The sequence below is a fragment of the Petromyzon marinus genome, chromosome 38 (genome assembly GCF_048934315.1).
Source record: "Petromyzon marinus isolate PM22_M1 ecotype Great Lakes invasive population chromosome 38, UKy_Petmar_22M1.pri1.0, whole genome shotgun sequence".
Classification (NCBI taxonomy): domain Eukaryota; kingdom Metazoa; phylum Chordata; class Hyperoartia; order Petromyzontiformes; family Petromyzontidae; genus Petromyzon; species Petromyzon marinus.
In genome coordinates, this window is record NC_133704.1 from 8,199,373 (window position 1) to 8,207,937 (window position 8,565).

The 8,565-nt window shown below is 54.3% G+C and overlaps 1 long non-coding RNA gene across 1 annotated transcript in view; it reads left to right on the plus strand.

Moving 5' to 3' along the window:
• The first annotated feature begins 5,870 nt into the window (after nucleotides 1-5,870).
• LOC142930377 (uncharacterized) overlaps nucleotides 5,871-8,565 on the plus strand; it is a 35,119-nt gene continuing 32,424 nt past the window's right edge. The window contains exon 1 of the long non-coding RNA XR_012946339.1: nucleotides 5,871-6,583. This is a non-coding gene — a long non-coding RNA (uncharacterized LOC142930377). The remainder of the gene's footprint in view (nucleotides 6,584-8,565) is intronic.

The following is an 8,565-nucleotide window of genomic DNA, read 5'->3' on the forward strand; positions in this document are numbered from 1 at the left end:
CTCTATATTTTTCTCTCTCTCTCTCTCTCCCAAAAAGCACAAAACGCAATTTTACGTGCGTATATATAGGCCCATTATAATGCACGCATGTAATAATAATATAATAATAAAAAATACATATTAAAGAATAAAGAAAAAAAACCTCTCCCCTTATTCTTTCTTAAAAATCGTAAATGATCTCGCTCTAATTTAAATGTAACACTTTCAATTATCGCTCGCTCGGCGCCTGGCCCCAGATCTCTCGCCCCCTCTGTGAGCGCCAAATCATTACCCTGGCGAGAGTGCCTAGCGCTCTCCCCTCCCTCTCCTCTCGTCTCCCCTCGGTCTCTCCGCTCTCCCCGCACCAATCATCACGACTCCCCTCGCCGCCACCCTAATACTCCCTACTTACCCCAGCGACACAGCTTGATCCCCCCCACCTCCTCCCACCCCCCGCCAAAGACAAAGATCCCCCGTATAGCCTCGAACAGATTTTTGCCCCCGTAATATTTACACGAACCCATTCATCTTTGGTGTAACACGTAGCCCTTCGCGACCAATATCCATATAGTACTGTGTCGGGTGGTGGCGGATTTAACGACGCATTCATATTCACCGCGATCTAACTCAAACACCTCGATTGTGATCCATCGTTAAAACCCCAACGAGGTCCCCCGAGATCTCTGCATCGACTTCCTTCTCTACTCGGGACTCCGAGGGTCCAAGGGTTCTTGTTCGTGTCGGGGTGATCGCGATTTTGCCACAGCGCAGCTCCCAAGCTTTGGAACGTTTCGCCTTTTTTTTTTGCTCACGAGACGATCGGAATCGTTCGCTACATTTAAGTTCGTCTTGAAAACGCGTCTTTTAAAACTGGACCTTTTCCCCTTCCCCCACCCCCAAACTAGCTCTGGCCGTTTAACCCTGGTTCTGTTTATTTGCTGGGCCCCATTGGGATCTACAGATGAAATGCGCCACTAAAATTATCATCATTTCGAGGCAAGTGCTGGTAGCGAGCAGCACCTATGAAAGCCGGCACGGCACACGAGATGGTGGATGGCCAGCACCACGGCAAGGTCTCGTGGCGATGTGTGGAAAACATCGCCACCAGGCACTCATTTGAGGCTGAGTCGACCTGGGGGAGGCCCAAGGACCGGTTCAGGATACTCGTCACTGGTTTTCTGCTGGCCATGAGCGGGAATCAAACTTGGGTCGCCGGATTCGTAGTACAGCGCGGGAGACGCTACGACAGCGCTATAGCTCACGAGTCTGAGAAAATAGCCCCCGAACGGCCTTAATAGACTGTAGGGACAAGTGCTGTCAGCGAGCACTTATGAAGGCGGGCACGGCACACGAGTTTGGCCAGCACCATGCCAGGCCGCCTTTGTATCAGCCCCACCCCCCTTATTCCCACTCCCTTCTCGCCCCCACTCAGGGGTCACGTCCCCCCACCCCCCACGCCTCCTCCACTGAACATGTGATTTGCATTTATATAAATGTATAGTTTGCTCTATGCGTGTTTCCCCGCATCTCTGAATAGCACGGTTGGCTACGTGCGAAAGAAGTTCAACATCAAAACCTCAAGGTTCCGGTTTCACGAGGTTTCTCGCAGTAGGCAGACGACGGGGAAGGCGACGTTACTGCTACAGCTGCTGTCTTCGTGATCCGAGGTGAGTTGGGGGCCACGGTGGCGAGATGTTAACTACCTCGCCCGGTATACAGGAGGTCTATGGGTTCGATCCCGACCCCGGCGGCTGCTGCATATTCGGAGTTTGCGGGTGTCTCCTTCTCTCTCCCCGTGGTCGCGTGGATTTTTCTCCGGCTCCTCCGGTATTTCCCTCCACATTTAGAATCAACATCATCACGCGTTCAGAGTGTTTGGCTGCCATAAATTTCCACATGGTAAGCCACTTCGTCGAGCGATTATTTGTGGCCAGGTCGCTTCTGAAAATAAAGCTCTAACGCTCAGTGGGCCTAACCTGGTAAAATAAAAAATATTTTTTTTATAGTTCTTTATACGGTGATTTGCAGGTGATTTCTTTTTTTTACAGCACTGGGAATGCTTTGGCCATTTTCAGTTACATTGTTCCGGGAGGTGTTTAGCTTTGGGAAGAAAGTGGAGAACGTGGAGGAAACCCACAAAAATCCCCCGTATAGCCTTTGACGTACTTTTGGGGCAAGTGCTGTTAGCGAACCCCTATGAAAGCCGGCATGGCACACGCGTGGGTGGGTGGCCAACACCACACCAGGCCGCCTTTGTCTCCCGAGTAACGATGTTTACACACCGCACCAAATACTAATTTTGAGGCTGAGTCGACCTCGGGGAGGCCCAGGACCGGTTCAGATTATCGCCACTGATGTTGGCCGTGAGCGGGAATCGAAGCCGGATCGCCGGGTTCTTAGCGCAAGCGCGCCAACCCCTACGCTGCGCATAGACACAGTCACTCAAGAGACACTCGCGCAGAGACGCCTAAGAGAGAGGCACACGCACAAAGATAAAGATCCCCCGTATAGCCTCACACACACACACGCAGGCACGCACCATGAGTGGCTGACGCTCTCCGCTGACAATCCACGCCTGCTACCTTCACCTCTCAGCCTAATGCTGCCTACTAACCCCAGCGACACAGCGTGATCCCCTACCCCCCACACCTAGACCCCTTCACACCCCCCTCCCCGCAACACCCCCCACCTCCACGCCCCCCCCCCCCTTCCCACCCACACCCCAGGGACGCAGATAGAGTAGTAGAGTATCACAGTACAATTCGAATATTTCCAAAAGCCGAAGTCATCTCGACCCAGCGTGGCGGTTCGACTTCTTGCAGATTTCATGAATGTTCCGGGAAATGTTATTTTTAATTAAAATGACTGTTTTTATTATAATTTTAAACTTGCAATTTTCGTTATAAACGTTTCCATAAACATTATGGTACAATTTTACAGGGTTTTATGCATGGGCGTATCTTGTACCACAGTCGAGTGGTAGTTCTTTATGCCAAATCGAGCAGCGTTCCGGAAAATATCACACTCACAGCGCACTCACAAGCAACAACCGCCGTTCACCACTAAGTGGCGGTGGCGTCACCACGACGTCTGTGCCAGGCTAGGTGCACTTTGAGGCCACGTGAAGTGTCAAAGGCCCGCTGGCAGAAGGTCACGGGACAGACCCAGGAGCCGTGGGTTGACTGACTGAGATGACTGGCCGATGGACCAGCTGTGTTCCCCACTGTTGCCAACTCTCTGCGTTTCATTCGTTGTTGTGAGCCTCGCTCCCCTCACCTCCACCTGCCAACCCTCATCACCACCGCCTTCTCAACCCCCCTATCTTTAGCCCCCCCCGTCTGCCCATTAAGTCTTAGCCCTCCCCCCCCCCCGCCAATCCATCCTGGAGTGGAGCTCTTAGAACTTGGGAATATTTCCACGTGGAATACAAAATGCGTCAAAGAACACACGACATCACACACACATGTAAATCAACAACGTAGGCTTTCGCGACCAATGTTACCCTCTCTCTCTCTCTGCTTCTGGCATTCGCCTGACGATGCTGGCTGTAACAACCGGCGCAACGTCGTAACTCGAATTGTAAACGTTGTGGATTTACTCTGCAACACACCGGTGCGCTGAACTAGTCACGAATTGTCGGGTGGTGGCGGGTTAAACGACACATTTATATTTACGCGATCTAACGCACACTAATGAAAAAAAACTTCTATTATGGACACACAGACAAATAACCATCCCGATATATAAACAAATACACGTATAACTGCGTAATCAATGAAAAAAAAACACAAAGAACCGCATAAATAACGAATCTGAAGAGGCGCCTTTCCAAATGCCGTGAGCCGAATCGATTTGTTGAGCGGAGCAGACGACTCCACCTGGCAGTGGCCTTCACTCATCCCGTCAGCACAGCCACCCTCAGGGCAGGGCCGGGGGGTGGGGAGAGGGAGGGGTGAGGCAGGGGGGGGGGTGTCACAAGTGGACAATGTGTAGTGACGTAAATGGAGTCACTATGGCGTTAGCGTCAGCTGCTGTCACAGGAGTGTAACGTCTCGAGGCTCTCTCTGGCACCAGAGTAGCTATGGCATGGAAGCGGGCCCTAGAGGGCATGGTTCTGGTGACGGCCAGAGAGAGGGCATGTGAGGGCGTGGACAGTCTCGGTGACCCCGGGAGGGCACGTGACCGGCAGAGGGTAGCGAGGGGGCCCCAAAGGGTGGGCTTGAGGGACACGTGGTGCTCGGTGGAGAACCTTCTGGTGAGATCCAGAAGGGGGGCGTGGCCGAAGGCAGAGCGAGTCCACGCTCGGGAGAATAAAAGGGAGGTCCCGAGAACAATCGCGGCTGTCTTCTGGAATCAACCAGCCGGGCAACGTCTCTTTGCTCTTCGGTCGTCACGTTGGGCATCATGGGTCAGGCAGTATGTTACTGACCTGACCCAGTTATGTAGTTATCCCGTTGTGGTCTAGTTAAGCGTGGTCGTTACCACCTATGTCGTTATCCTGTGTAGGTTATGCAGTGCACTGTTGGGGTTCGAGAATAAACGTGGTGCCTACCCAGCGCCTCCGTAAAGTGCACTACAAATGTAACGAAGCACAGATAAGTAGAGACATGAATGTATATACACACACATTAAACATTTAAAACGATCGTTTTTATTTTACCAGTTAAGGCCCGCTGAGCTATTGTAGGCGCCTTTTCAGAGACGACTTGGTTATCACAAATGATAGCTCAACGAAGTGGCTTATCATGATCACCGTGTGGAAAAGAATAACAGCCAAAAAACCTTAAACGCGTGATGTCGATTCTAAACGTGGAGGGCGGGGGGGGGGAACATCGGACGCCCCGAGGAGAAAATCCACGCGACCATGGGGAGAGAGAGAGAGACACGCAAACTCCAAATATACAGCAGCAGCAGCAGGCGTCAGGGTCGGGCTCAAACCCACGACCTCCTGTATACCAGGCGAGGTAGTTAACACCTCACCACTATATATAGACAGAGAGAGCATCGTAGACTTATATACGTGGTAGAGGGTCGAGGAAATTGACGCAGAGACATCCCAAATGTAGCAGCACCATCCCGAGACTTCACACCCAGTGGAGCTGAACGCGAGTAAGCGAGGGGCTGTGTCCGTTGTTGGTTTTATTGGTCACTGTTTCTTTAGCAGAGGGAAGTGAGGGCGAAAGGATGTGATGGGCTGGGAGGGAGAGAGTACAAATATTACATTGAAAACAGGGGGAGCATAGACATAGAGACGGGGTAGAGAGAGGGAAGGGGGGGGGGGGGTAGAGAGAGGGGTAGAGATAGCTGGAAGGGGTAAGAAGGAGGAGAGCAGAGCGTGAAATCTTTTGTGAAATCATTCACTTAAAAAGGGGGACGGTGGGGGGAGAGGCACGTAAAGCAAAGCATTGAATAAAAAACTAAATGATGAACGAAGCAAAGTGCCGACTACACCGAGCATCTTCTTGTTTCCTCTGATCGTAAAACAAGAGAGAGAGAGAGAAGGGGAACGGGAGAGGGAAGAGACAGAGGGAAGTGAGAGGGAAAGGAACGGAGATACGGGAGCAGGAGGGGTTTCAGGAGAGGTGAGGATGGGGAGGAAGAGGAGGAGGCTGCTTTAGGGGTCTCGACGCCGCTGCTGTTGCACAGAGGAGCCGTGGCGTTCGTTTTCACAGCGGGCAGCGGCGGGGAGAGGGGAGGGGGTTCAGAGTGGAGAAGGGGGCTGGGGGGCACACAGAAGCCACGTGATTTGACGGGATGTTTGGGTTTATTTAGATAGGTAGAGAGATAAGGGAGATATCGATGAGGATGGGGAGGGATTCAGAATGGGGTGACCACACAAAAGTCACGTGGTTTACGGTAGGCCCGCACACGGGTGGCTGCGTACGGTGCGAATGAAGTCCAACATGCATACACGTGCAGCTCACTGTACTGTCCTCGTGTGTACCCACTCTGTGCTGTCTTGATATGGATGCGCGTGTACGTGCATTTGCCCTTCATCAATCCACCGCCGGATGAGGGACACACCCACGCCTAACGGGTCGTGGGAGTAACTTGACCATACTTCACCACGCCGGTCGGGTGCGCGCGTGTGTGAATGCGGCGGAGCTGAGAATCTAGAGGCAATGCAAGAGTCACGGGTTTCTCTGCGATTGCCCGCTGTGTTGTTGACGACGCAGCCCCGGAAGGAATTTTAACAAAAAGAAGAGTCTCTCGCAACCTGTCACGCATTGCGGGTCGCCCGTCCAAAGCACGAGGCAGGCTCAGGAGCAGCTGAGATCTTGCGAGATCTTCCGAGATCACCGGGCGCGTTCAGGGTCGCGTGGCCATAGGGATCCTCTTGAAATGACGAACGTGATGTAGACAAGAATCGATTCCGGAAATGGAATCGTCGCTTTCAATTAGTAGTGGAGAATCATCGTCACCACCACCAGCATCGTCGTCGTCGTCGTCCAGCAAAAAGCCATGGTCTATCCACTGCTCGATGAAGGCCTCGCCAAACCGCTGCGGCATCGCCAACGCAGCAGCGCGTGCACCCGGGACGATTTTTGGCGCTCCATCTCCTCGTTTGGGGCGTACCCCGCGGCCGCGTTTGGTGCATTCCTCGGTGAGCTTCCATGGCAAAGACGCCTCAGTGATGATGATGGTGGCGATGATGATGGTGATGATGATGGTGATGATGGCGATGATGATGATGGTGATGATGGCGATGATGATGATGGCTATGATGATAATGGCGATGATGATTGCGATGATGGTGGCGATGATGATGATGATGGCGATGATGATGATGATGATGGTAATGATGATAATGGCGATGATGATTGCGATGATGATGGTGGCGATGATGATGATTATGATAGTAATGATGGCGATGATGATGATGATGGCTATGATGATGGCAATAACGATGGCAAATGATGATGGCGATGGTGACGACCATGATGATGGCGATGATGATGATGGTGGCGATGATGATGGCAAATTATGATGGCGATTGTGATGGCGATGATGTCGATGTCCCCGTCTCTCGCTTCCTTCTCGCGGTGCAATGCTCTCGCCGCTGCGTGACGTCTCCTGATTCCCACCCTGGGACTCTCACCCGAGATGGCTTCGGTGCTAATTATAAAACCGGTTTAGTGCGTGCTGGGGATTCGGGGGGGAGGGGAGGGGGGGGAGGAGGTGTGGATCACTGGTGACGCGCTAAGCGTTAGCAAACCAAGCAAAAACAAAAGCTCAGAACGCCCAAGTAGCTCAAGTGGTGATTTCACGCTGCCCCCCCCCCCCTCTTCAATATATCTTTTGTAACTATTTAAACTTTTTTTTCACCAGGTAAGGTCCACTCAACTATAGAAGCTCTTTTCAAAAAGCGACCTGGCTATCACAAACGGTGGCCCAAAAACGAAGTGACTCATCGTCACGTGGAGATGTCTCAGCAGCAGCCAAACGCTCCTGCACGCATTGGGGGCAATGTCACGCTCGTCAGCCGTGACATTGCACGTGACATTGCACGTGACCTTGCACGTGACATTGACATTGCACGTTCCTGCGGCGTGGGGGCAGAGTCTATCTATGGCACAACCGTGGGATGGCTGTCCCCATACAAGTGGCATTCGTTTATAGACCCCCACGAGCTGAGCAGCTACCAAACGGCATCCACAAATCCCAAGATTGTATGTAGCGCTAGCTGTACATCCCAGCAGTTGGTGGTGATCGACCGCCCTAAGACAGATCCCCTCGCTCGCTCCGCAGTCGCCCCTCTCTCGCTCCCCTCTCTCGCCCCCCTCTCTCGCCCCCTCTCTCGCCCCCCTCTCTCGCCCCCCACGCTCGCTCCTCTCTCGGCCCCCTCTCTCGCCCCCCTCGCTCGCCCCCCTCTCGCCCCGTCTCTCGCCCCGTCTCTCGCCCCCCTCTCTCGCCCCCCTCGCTCGCTCCTCTCTCGGCCCCCTCTCTCGCCCCCTCTCTCGCCCCCCTCTCGCCCCTCTCTCGCCCCCCTCTCTCGCCCCCCTCGCTCGCCCCCCTCTCGCCCCCTCGCTCACTCCTCTCTCGCCCCCCTCGCTCGCCCCCCTCGCTCGCTTTTCTCTCGCCCCCTCTCTCGCCCCCCCTCTCTCGCCCCCCTCGCTCGCCCCCCTCTCGCCCCCCTCGCTCACTCCTCTCTCGCCCCCTCGCTCGCCCCCCTCGCTCGCTCCTCTCTCGCCCCCCTCGCTCGGCACCCTGCACTCGCACGGTGAACGCAGGGGGGGGGGGGGGGAGACGGGGGGTGGGGGGGGGTGGGGGGGGGGTGGGGGGGGGGGTGATTCCTCGCAGCTGGTTCACTTCGCGGTGCGCGGTTAACGCGAATCTCCGCCGCGCGAGAAGGCGATAGGTGTTTGTTGTTTGGCGCCGCGCGTTCCTGTAATTGGCGAGGAGCAAACACCTCCTCCAAATGACCCCCTAATTAGCCCTTCAAGGTCCGCCAGCGATCGGCTCGCAAGGCGCGAGATGCCGGCAAGGAGACGGTTCACGGCACGGGAACGCGGAGTGCGGCGTTGGTGTGGAGGGTGGTTGGGGTGGTAAGCGTAGCGACCCGGGTTCGATTCCCGCTCACGGCCA